The sequence below is a fragment of the Dromiciops gliroides genome, chromosome 1 (assembly GCF_019393635.1).
Source record: "Dromiciops gliroides isolate mDroGli1 chromosome 1, mDroGli1.pri, whole genome shotgun sequence".
NCBI lineage: Eukaryota > Metazoa > Chordata > Mammalia > Microbiotheria > Microbiotheriidae > Dromiciops > Dromiciops gliroides.
Genome location: NC_057861.1, coordinates 515062522 through 515075253, shown reverse-complemented (window position 1 = coordinate 515075253; position 12732 = coordinate 515062522).

Below are 12732 nucleotides of genomic sequence, written 5' to 3'. Positions count from 1 at the left end.
TATGGGAGACACTAGCATAGGGCCACTTAGCATAATGTACTTTCATCAAAGAAGGTACTGTGCTCTATAGTAGCTCAAAAGAAGTGTGAGATGTGCACATTTAGAGACATCTACACTCCAAATGTTCATATGGACTATTTGTTCCCAACCCGTGGTAGAGCCTTCTGAGCTCATATTGATCTGATTAGCCACAGTTGGACAGACAATACCTTGACCCCAACATAGTAATGTCCTCTTCAAGCATGAAGGACAAAAACCAACCAACCAAAGCCACCAGCTTAGAGTACCTAATAGAATTGAGTTGTGGTTGCTCTTGTTATTCTTGTTATTCTTGTCAGATCTGCAGTTTCCTTGATTGGGGATTCCGAGTGAGGGAACTCCCTCTTTCAATTCCAACGGGCAAAAATTTAGTCTTAGAAAGTTGCATGGCATTGCTAAAGATTGTGGTTTGTCCATGGTTACATTGCAGGTATGAATCAGAGGCAGGACTGGAACAGGTCTTCCTGATTCCAAGGCCATCACTTGTTTCCTCTCAAGAAGATTTGTATAAAGACAAAATTAGGTAATAGACACAAGAAAGCTCTTTTCAACTAAAAAGGAAAATGCTACAATTAAGTTTTCTGTACCTGAATACCCTTTATCTGTATAGTCCCAGGCTTTGGAATTCCTCAGATTGCAGAGACTTTGGGAAGATCTCTGCAAGTTCACAGAGACTTTAGAGGACCTGATCTGGTAAATGGGGAGTCCCTAGGTTAGGCTGTTCTCTTTGCTAGGGTCTAGGAGAACTCTATTTTGAAGTCCAGTGGCCTTGAGTGTATGCACTGGAGAGCAAGAGGACAAAAGAAGGGTTCAAGACCAATATGGATTGGAGTGAAAAAAACAAAAAACAAAAAACAAGAAAAACCAGCAGTTGGGAAAGTTGGTGAGAAAGAAACCCAGCCAATAGTTCTCTCTTTCCTCCTGATTTTCCCAGAGCTCAAGTCTCAATTCCTTTCTTCAAAAAGCCTTCTCAGACTAGCTGGGAGGGTATTTTTATGTTTATCAGTGTTTCTGATGTTACTTGATACTACTAATAAATTACATAGCCATTAATAGTTATTTTTGTCTACGCCTATAAATTCAAGGTTTGAAATTGAGAAAAGATGCTAGTTCATGAAATAAGAGGTTTCTTTAGGTTTCTCCAGTTTAACTCTAGGGTAGAGGCCCAGGAAATTAGAGTTTCTGCAATTGTGGCAATTTCTGAGAATATTACAGTCTCTACTCACTAAATCTTGAACCTTTGAACCTAAAGAGAGAGAAAATTAATAAGGAAGCAAACCAGGATCAGAGAGAGTTGAGAGTTAATGTGGTTGTTCCTCCTAAAAAAGTGGTGCATAATCTTTGTCAAAATTAATTCACAGATCGAATTCATCAACAAAACAATAAAACGTCTCTATGTGTATGTGTGTATGCATGCAAACACACATTTTCCACATTTGTCAGGGCTGAAAATTTGCAAGTTGCCCTGGGTTAGTCAATCTTAGTAACCCTTAAAGGTTTGAAAGAGGAACTTTTGTAACTTCAGTTTTATTTCTAAGTAGTTTAGAGTAGTGAGTAGATTTGATCTTCATCATCTATGAGGGATGTCAGCCTGTTTTTCTGTGCTAAATCAGAATCAGATCTATGGAAGAGATCATCAAGTTCAACTTATATCTGAATATTGACAATGAATTGCCCCTCTACCTTTTCTTTAATATCTCCAGGTAGAAGAAACCCATTACCTCCCAAGGCAATCCATTTCCTTCCTGGATAGTTCTAATAGGAAATTTTCTTTACATTGAACCTAAATCTACCTCTCTGTAGTAACTGCCACGTATTCATTCCTAGTTATGCTTTCTGCAGCTAAACAAAAAAAGTCTAATGGCTCTTCTGTGTGCTGGACGTTCAAATACTCAAAGCCATCATTGTGGCCCCTTTAAGCCTTTTCTTCTCCAAGCTAAATATTCCCAGTTCTTTCAATTAATCCTCAAGAACGTGATTTTGAATGTTTTAAACATTCCACTTGCCTTCCTCTGGATCTTCCTCCACCTTATGAAAGTCCTTCCTAAATTGTAGTTCTTAGAAACAAACATAATATTCCAATTGTGGCCTGGCCAGTGCAGAGTACAGTGGAATTATTACCTTCCTGGTTTGGGACACTGTGCCTCTTTAATTCAATTTACAATCACTCCAGCTTTTTAGGTTGCTGTGACAGTGTCATGTCATGATTTATATTGACCTCAAGACATTTTTTTTCAGTTAAACAACTATCCAACCAAACCTCCCTCCAACTTTTTCCTATGAAATTGATTTTTTGAATCTGAAAGCAAGATTTTCTATCTATTCCTATTAAAGTTCATTTTAAAATAAACGAACCAACATTCTAGTGTGTCAAGATCTCTGTGGGTACGTTGTTTTCTGCCATCATATCTAGTTTTGTGTCATCTGACTTCTGCAAAACCTCATTTGGGATCCATCATTTGAAAATCAAGTGCTCTTTCTTAGAAGAGAGTTCAGACCAACCTGAATCTCAGACACAGTTACAATGTGTTAGATTTTTGCACAGGGTTCCTGCAGTCACAGATCAAAGAACAATCTTACTATGTCCTCAGTGAGGAAAGAACTATGGCCTCACAAAAGCAGTCATTTCACCTTTTGGTTCCGGTGTAGTCATCATCCCATAGCATTATCTTCAGATATGAAGCAGTGATGTATAACTGTTCATGGGTGAATAAAGGATATTACCTAGGGAAGTGAGGACATTCTTGAAGCCCTGGTCTGCTGTGTTGCTGTTTAGAACTCTAATTTTGTGTCATCTGAAAATTTTGTGGTATACACTGTGCTTTTATTGAAATCATGGATGACACTATTAAATAGCACAGACCCCAGTCACTTGGCTGTATATACCCTGGGGCCATGCAGCCTCATCTGTACCCTGGCCATTTCCCCCCATCTTCCTTTAGCAAATGCTTTCCCCCCACCCCACCCTTTCTACATCTTGCTGTAAGATCTGCACTATTGCTTCTGGAGAAGGTACAATAACTGGGTGTCCCTACTGTTTAACTAATCAACTTTTTGATGGCCTGGATCCTAATTTCCTTTTCTAACCATCACTCTCCTATAGTGTTGTATTCCCCCCATTAAGATATAAGTTCTTTGATCACAGGAGCTATATCACTTTTATTTTTTGGCTGGGCAAATGGGGGTTAAGTGACTTGCCCAGGGTCACACAGCTAGTAAGGGTCAAGTGTCCGAGGCCAGATTTGAACTCAGGTACTCCTGAATCCAGGGCTGATGCTTTATCCACTGTGCCACCAAGCTGCGCCCATATCACTTTTTCATTTGTATCCCCGGGGCTAAGCATACGTGCATGGTATACAGTAAGTGCTTAACAAGTACTATTCATCATTCATTCATTCATTCATTCATTCAATCTTTCAAGACCTCTTCCCACATTGATATGGACCCATTGGTAACTACCCTGCCAAAAGAAGACAATTAGGTAAAGCAAACCTTTAGATCTGCTATTGCTTAAAAGGAAGGCTTTTGGCAAGATAAATAATGATTAATGATGATTGATGTTGGTGGTGATGAGCTGATAATGATGATAATTGTGGTTGTTGCTGTTGTGGTTGTTTTATAATTCTTTACCCCTTATTCTAAAATATTCAGTAAAGCAAAAAAAAAGTAAGTTCTAACTTTATTTTTTAATTGGATCTTTTACTGACTATTACTTCATAATGAGATATTACTATTTGTTTGTGTGAGATTTAAAATTGGATATAAGAGCATTAAACTCCCCTTTAACCTTTCCCTTATATATCTCCCAGACCAGTAAGAGAAAGAAACCTCTGAGCTTTAGTTAGAAATGGATTACTTAGCTTTTATTGTTTGGGAATTACTTAGCCAACAAACAAGGTGATGCTTGATTAGAGAAATAGGAAAGTAGAAATACAAATAAATCGTCTAAGATCTAAGCTTAGTCTATATCAGTATAGAACTCACCAAATCCCAAAGCCACCTCTGAGGCTGAGAACCGCCTCAAGCACATGCTGTCACAGAGGACCCAGACCAATCACCAAGGACCATGCTGTCGAACCTGAGTCAGCGTGTGTGTGCAGGGCAAGAGAGACCAGTTTCCGTTCTCTGCTCGTTTTAAGCTCACACCCCGGAAGTGGCGTGCGTTTGCAGATGCATGGCTGTTCGTCACAGTCTCCTCCCCAAAAAGGGCGGTCCTTTCAAAAACTGGCATCCTTCAGTTATCACTAACTACCTCTTAAATCTTAGAGTTAACAGCTTTCACTTTTTTACCACATTTGCTTCAGCTAGTATAGATTCAACCAGTAAGAAAATTATAGGAATACAGGTACTATACTTAGGAGGTGAATTAACTATTTCCATGCTGGCTTGAGTGCCACTTGGGAAATGATGATAATAAATAATGAACAAATAAAGGAGGTGTATTGGCTTAAAAAACTTACATACTTCTCAAACAGTTCATATGTGAATCATCTGACCACGAGGGAATTAGCTTTTCCCTTGTGATTCAGCATTCAATTCTTTTTTTAATGCTATTTTAAACTTATGGAATAAAACAAGCATTTCCTTAACATAGTGCAATAAAAAGATGATAGGACATGAAACTGAAAATCTACTACCACACATCTTGGTACTCCTTTCAAATATACAACCAAATTATCATGTCTTTTTTCTTCCTCTTCCTCTCCCACCCTAGAGATGCAACATTAGACACAAATAGATATATAGGATATGTATGTGTGTATGTATATATACATATATATGTGTTATATGCTTATTTGTGTACAGGTACATGTATGTCAAATTATTCTATACATAAATCTATTTATGAGTTCTTTCTCTGGTGTCTAGTTGTCTTTCTTCATATGTCCTTTATAGTTAATTTAGATGTTTAAATAAGACATAATAACTTATTCACATTCTTAGCACCCAAAGTGATATACTGAATGATCCTCTCATAACTGAAGAACCAGTTCACTTTTCTTCAGGGTGAAACTAAAGCCAATTTATCTTATGTATTATGAATAAATATAAGAACCAGATTTTTAATCACTAAGATGTGTTTCAAAGCCACCTTTGACACAAACTAGCTCCAGGACTCTAAGTGACTCATTTAACCTGAGCTCTTTAAGACTCTAAGTTACAGATGTGTTATTATCTGAAGCTAGGGAAGTTGCCACACCAGGAGTTCTCTGGACTGATGAAGTTACTAAAAAGAGAAAGAACTGAAAGAGAAAGACAAATAATAGGATCATGATGAGATGCTAAATAAAGAGTCATTTTGATCAGAAATTATTTTGCTTATGAAAAGAAGCTGCAAAAACAACAAAGTTTAAAAAACGCTTCATTTATTCTCCATCTAGATCAGTGGTTCTAAATCGGGGTCTGTGGATGGATTTTCAAGTTCTCCTTGAATTAGGAAGGGGGAAGAAATATAGCTTATTTTCACTGACCCGCTAGTTAAAATGTAACATTTCCTTCAATTCTGATATGTTATACAAATTCTTCTAAGAAGGGATCCATAGGCTTCCCCAGATTGCCAAAGGGACCTATGGCACCAAAAGGTAGAGCAGTCCTGGTCTAAATTTAAGCCATGTTTTGTTGAAAGACAGAAGGAGAACAGTCAATTGGCCCAAACTTAATAGGGGAAATAGGACAGGCTGGCTGGATTCTGCACTCACGAAACCCTGAAGATATTAGTGTGCTTGAAACTTGCTTACCCATTCTTTAGCAACTGAAGTCTTTTTTTAGGAAAATGGACTCCATCTGGTGCTGAGTCATTAGCACTTTTTGAATGGTTGCTTTGAAGATCCTTTGGTGTTCAAAAGGCCCTTAATTGAGCCTCTGAATGACTTTCACTTGACTAAATGTCTTTTTTTTTTTTGAGGGGCTTTACGATTGGCCAGCATGAAACAAGCAATAAACTGTGCTGAATCTTACTGATTCCAATCCTGTCCAAACTTTCAGACCTATGGAGCTTGAGTATGTTCCAAGTCAGCCCAAAGCATTCAATGTCTGACCAAAAGGAAAATTTGCTGCATACAAAAGCCTTTATAGTGAAAAACTGTAGGACTCCTGTCTCAAGAGAAGTAACTACATTGTGTTGAACTAAAACTGCTACAGACTTCCTAGAAAGTGTGGTGTGTGTGTGTGTTGTGTGTGTGTGTGTGTGTGTGTGTGCGTGTGTTGGGGAGGGGAGAAGTCCAGGAGTTTCTACTTACCTATTACATATTATAGGTTAAGTCATGTTCATAGAGATTCAGGTCTATGGAAAAGAAATGTGATCCTATCAAACTAGAGCTCAGGGTGCCAATAAAAACAAGCAAAGTTATTTATAACAGGAATAGGTCCTTTTACAGGGGATAAAGTTGGGGAAAGAAGAGATGCTAGAGGAAAAGTTTTGTGTGCTCCCACATTTAAACACAAAAAGAATTCTCCCCATTTCAGCCTCTGAACCCTCTTTTCTTTAATTTCTGGGGCTGGGTCTCAAGATCCAATTGATTGGTTCCATTATTCTCATTGAAAGCATCTAAAGCAAGAGTTCTTAAGCTCTTTGGTGACCTTTTTGGCCATCTGGTGAGTCTATTGACTCCTCAGAATAATGTTTTTAAATGCATAAAACAAATACATAAGATTACAAAGTAAACCAATTATACTGAATTACAGTTATCATAATATTAAAAAAGTTCATGAGCCCCAGGTTAAGAACCCCTGATCTAAGGGAACTGGTTGCTTTCTTTTGTTTTTTGGCTCAAAGTTAATTCATCAAAGCAGTCCCTAGTCAGTAGCTCCAGATGTTTCTGCTCATGTACAGTGTCACTTTTGGGAGAGCAAAGTTATTCCAAACCTGAAAACAGAACTTAGCCAGCTGTGGATTTTGGATCTTTTCCATACAGACTCATCTGAGAAGAAATTTTGGTTACGAAAGTGATAGAAGTATCATTTTATGATATGATCAAGTTTATGATTATTATATTGGGGCTTTTAATGACCAGTTAGTCTAAACACTATTCTCTGGGACTAGAGGGCATATACCCTTTCCCTTGTAGATAAGGAGGGATCAAATTGGAGTGTTCTAAGTTCCCAGACCCAGAGGTACACCTAAAATTAGAGGAGGCCTAGTAAGAGCTGGAAGGAGTATACTAAGGAGGTTTGTCTGGGTAATATTCAAAACTAATTTGGAAAATTAGAATTGCTAAGAAAGAGTGGCCTATTTCACCATTCTATGTGTCTGCCATCTAGCTCTCCATCCCCCCCCCAACCTCCTTCAAAGAACATTCTTCTGATACTGCTGAATCTCTTTGAGAAGAATTATGTATTTTCATCAACTTAGAAATACAGCACACTCAAGGTAAGTAAGAGATAAGAATATCCCTAGCTATCCTTGATAAGTTTAAGACACTTGCCTAAATGAATGACATTCCAAGGTAGTGAGATTTGAGGGATTTGAGAAAAGCAAATGCTGCCCCAATTTCAAAAAAGAGGGGTAATAGAAAATGGAGCTTACAAGTTCTACTTAAAAACAATAGAGCTTGATTGTGGTGTCTGGGTAAAATTCCAGAGTATATTATCAAGATAGTTATCAATATATAGAGAAAAAGCTAGTATAGGCTTCATCAAAACTAGGACATGTCAAGATAAAACCCCTGTATTGTTAAACCGATTAACTGTAGATAGAGGGATTGTTGTTGTAGGCATAGCTTGCCTTGTAGTTGTTGTTCAGTTGTGCATCACTCGTCATGAACCTATGGACTATATTGTCCATAGGTTTTCTTGGCAAAGATACTCAAGTGGTTTGCCATTTCCTTCTTTTTCAAAATAAATTATTCCCCCATTTCATATAAAGACAATTTTTAACATTAAAAAAATTGAATTCCAAATTTTCTCCCTTCTTCCCTTCCCCCCTCCCTGAGACAGTAAGCAATTCAATATGGCATACATATTCAATCATGCAAAAGATATTGCCATATTAGTCCTGGTAAAGAAGACACAGATCCAAAGGGAAAAAATGAAAAAAATAAAAGTGAAAGAATAGAATACTTCAGGTCTGCATTTCAGACACTATCAGTTCTTTCTCTGGAATTGGATAGCATTTTCATCACAAGTCCCTTGGAACTATCTTGATCATTGTATTGCTGAGAATAGCTAAGTCATCTCACAGTTGATCATCCTACAGTATTACTATTACTATGTACAAAGTTTTTCTGGTATCTGTCTCACTTCACTTTGCATCAGTTCAGTAAGTCTTTCTAGATTTTTCTGAAATCATCCTCCTTATCATTTCTTATGGCACAGCAGTATTACTTACATTCATATACAATAATTTGTACAGCCATTCCACAATTGATGGACATCTCCTTAATTTCCAATTCTTTGCCACCACAAAAAGAGTTGCTATAAACATTTTTATACAAATGGTCCTTTTGCCTTGGTTTAACTCTTTGGGATACAGATCTAGTAGTGGTATTGCTGCATCAAAAGGTATGCACAGTTTGATAACCCTTTGGGTATAGTTCCAAATTGCTCTTTAAAATAATTGGACCAGTACACAACTCCATCAGCAATGCATTAGTGTCCCAACTTTCCCATATCCCTTTCAAAATTTATCATTTTTTCTTTCTGTCTGTCTGATGTGAGATGAAACCTTAGAGTTGTTTTAATTTACATTTCTCTAATCAATAAGTGATTTAGGGTATTTATATGATTATAGATAACTGATTTCTTCATCTAAAAACTGCCTGTTCATATAATTTTGCCTTTTTCTATGTAGTAAGGAGGAACTTCCTTGATTGGCTTTGAATAAAGAGGCAAAAGGCTATAAAGATATTAAACAGCCTCCTTCTGCCCCTTGGTTTGGCTTTTCTTTTATGCAACTTCTTCCTGGATTCTGTCTTATGAGAGACGATGCTATAAGGGGGGAGACCTTAAATCATTACCTTCTGAGGCCGACATATAGACTGAATAAAAAACATCAGTTCTATGTCTCAGCATTTGCTCTTTTGTCTAGGTGTAGGAATTTAGAGGCTATGACCTATGAGTTTCAAGAGGTCAGGAGAGTAAGCCATCCAAGTCAAGTTTGAGATTTTGTAGCCAACATAGTGTCAGTGACCCCAAGGAAACATTCTTCAGGATCTAGCCCAGGGGTAACTGAGAAAAGGACTCATCTAGCAGTAATACCACATTTGAATGTGATTGAACTTGATGAGATCAATGCTATGTAGACCCTACATTATTTGGGATCTCTTTCCCCAGAGATTTAGTCGATATAGGGGAGAGTGTGTAACTGAGGGTTTGGGAAATATGTACTTCTGTTCTTGTTATGTCTTTGAAGTAAATATCCCTTTGTAAAAGTTAACTGATGATAATGATTAGAATGGAACTGGAATTCTAGTTACTAGTTGAATAACAACAACTGTAGAGAGAACACTCAGGATGGGGACGTGAGTTCATAGAAGAAAGATAGGTTATCCCCTTACAGGTAATCCTAGAACCCTGAGGTAGGGAGATATACCCAGACTTGCTTTGGGATTGTTATCCTAGGGAATATTCACTGCATATTTTCATCACTTTTAAAATATAGCATACTATAGGTAAGGAGAAGATTAGAATACCCCCAACTGTGCTTGAAAATGGCAAGTCACTTGGCCCAACTGAGTTGACATCCTAGAGCATTGAAGAAACTAGCAGATGATATTGATTGTACTGTAAGAGGTACCATTAGCACTTGAGAAAAGCAGATGATTTCCCACTTCTCAAAAAAGGGAAGAAAAATAGAGCCTATGATTCCTGGTAAACTTCTAGAAAGAATTATTGTTAAAATAGTTATTGGATATCAAGGAAAGAGTTCGACGTAATTGTAAACATTTACAATGTCAGGAGACACATTTCTCCCACCCAAAGAAATAGAAAGATGGTCACTGATGTACCACATATCAGAACAGAACTTTCTGAGATGCCATTGTAAGAGGTGGTAGTACCTGAAAACATGTGAAAAGGAATGAAAGCCAAGAGGTTTAAATTTAAAACTTAATGTCAAGAGTTTGACCTGAGTGATGGGTAGTAGTCTGGGAAGTTTGAGTTGGCATTTTTTTCATTTCAGGTTTAGCAAAAGGATGGAGGGAATTCTGACTGCTATTAGGATAATCAGTGAATTAAGTAATGATGCCTGGGGCTATGATGAGAGACACCTTTGCTTGTTCTCCTAACACCAGTGATAATATTTTCTCCTCTTTTCTTCCTTATCATCTCCAGATTGCTCTCTGTTGCTCTCTCAAAGTGAGTTCCTGTTCCTAGGATTTCTGTTCTTTAAAGTTATGTTTACACCTTCTATTTTAATTAGTACCAATGCCAGTTTTTTGCTAAATAAAAACAAGACCTTAATTGGGTTTGGATTCATGTATGTCCTTAATTGCAAACAGGGGCTTTTCAAGGGGAAAAGAAACAGTGTTGGATATTGGTATATAGAAAGGAAAGCAGAGGTCTAAAATGCTGAGGTTTTATCCAAATAGAAACTCCGAACTAAAATGAGAGAGAGTCTTATGGTTTTGATTTATTGATTTTGGGTAAACTTTCCAAAAAGAACTAAACTGGATCTGAGGTTTTTCCTTCCTCTGCCCTAGGCTAAAAATGAGTTAGATCTTTATTTTGTTGTCAGGGACAAGGCTAGGTGGTTGGATCATGTGGTTTCACTCATCTATCTTTCCCTTCTCTCTTTCCACACCTGTAGAGATGTTTCTCTCTCTAGGGAAACTTCTTAGGGGGACTAGGGAGTAGGAACTTCCCAGTGGGAAGAGAAAAGCTATGGCTATTTCTGGATAGAAATGTCTACATTACAAAGATGGGAGGCCATAAGAAGGACTACTTTTTTCCCCCTTTTGATTATCAGCTCTACCTTAAGCCTATATACTCAAACAGGCACAAAAAAATCACAGAAAGAAAAATTTTCAAAGTTAATCTAGAAGATAAATGAGCTGCCTCAGGAGATAGTAGGTTTTCCCCTCACTGGAAATCTGATCATTTGGTTGGTATGGTAGGTTTACATGAATGTATTTGAATTCATAAAGACTGAGGACAGACATGCTATGTTGACTACCATGAAAAGGATGAGCAAGTTGGACTACCACCTAAGAAAGATAGGGTACTCTTACAGTCAAGATGGGCAGTTGTGCTGAGAAAACATAGATGTAGGCTGCCTCAAGTATCCCACAAGGAAGTTTCACAGCCTGCTGCTGTGTGGAGGACACTCATGAAACATAGGTGGTGTACCCTTGTGTCGGAAACATGCAGAACCACCAAAACAGGGTTGCCAGAGAGTGACAGTTTCAAAGGGAATGAGTGAAACAAGTGAGTAGACATTAAACTGGGCTTAGAACTCCAGATAGCAGTGCATGAAGCAGGGATTTAACTAAGGCGGGGGGTGGGGTGGGGGTGGACAGAGACAGGTTGTGAGATTGTAAGGACTGAGGACCAAAACTCTCAGTAAGGAAACAGAGCTCAATCCTTTCTGCTGTTTTCTAAATTTTTGGATCATTTCTGTAGATCAAATGAAATAAAGAATGTAAATGTATGTTATGAAGCATTACATAATATGTTGTGGTTTTTGTTGTTGTTGTTGTTGTGGGGCAATGGGGGTTAAGTGATTTGCCCAGGGTCACACAGCTAGTAAGTGTCAAGTGTCTGAGGCTAGATTTGAACTCAGGTACTCCTGAATCCAGGGCCAGTGCTTTATCCACTGCGCCACCTAGCTGCTCCCAGCATTATATAATATGAAATGGTATTATTACTTCTTACTGTATCATGGAGAAATGCAGATTAGCTATAAAGAGGAGAGTATTAATATAGGTATTGACATGGTTTGGAGGATCTGTCCTGGGACATCTGGAGGATTTACCCTTTGATCTTACCCTGATGCCTTATTGTGACATTGAGGCATGCTGGGTTTTCATAGGCCATAACAGAGGATATCAAGTGTTGACCGGTTCTAATGAGTCCACAAACATTTATTAAGTCCCTACTTTGTGCCAGGCACTAGGCCAAATGCTGGGATAGAAATACAAGCAAAAGGACAGATAGTCCTTGCTCTCAAGGAGCTTACATTCTAATGGGGGAAAGCAAAATATAAAATGAGACTGAAAAGTAGGGGGCATGATAGGAAAGTTTTGAAAATGAAAGATAGCTGGAGTGAACCCTTGCCCCAAATGAAGGTTCTGAAAAGACCCACCAATGGGCAAAGGAATTCTCAGAAAGGGAGACATAAGATGGCTGAGGCTTACTGACATAGTCCAGAAAATAAAAGGCTTACCCAAGAGAAAAATTATATTTTCAGTATAGTCCTGGTTCATACAGACCGTGCTGTATGAACCAGTGAGGCAGAAAAGATGTTAAGAATCACATAAACTATATGGAAAATACCCTTCTAAGATTTTAAAAATGAATTTGTTTTTTGACATTCGCAACCATGTCTCCTCTTTTCTCATAATGATATTTATACAGGACTTTACAATTTACAAAGTGCTTTTGAAATATCACCTCATAATTACCGGGAGGTAGATGGTGTCACTATCCTCATTTTACAGATGAAGAAACTGAGCCAGACCAGATGTTAAATGACTTTCCCAGGGGTAACATAGCTAGGACCTGTCTAAGGGTAGATATGAACTTGGGTCTTCCTGACTC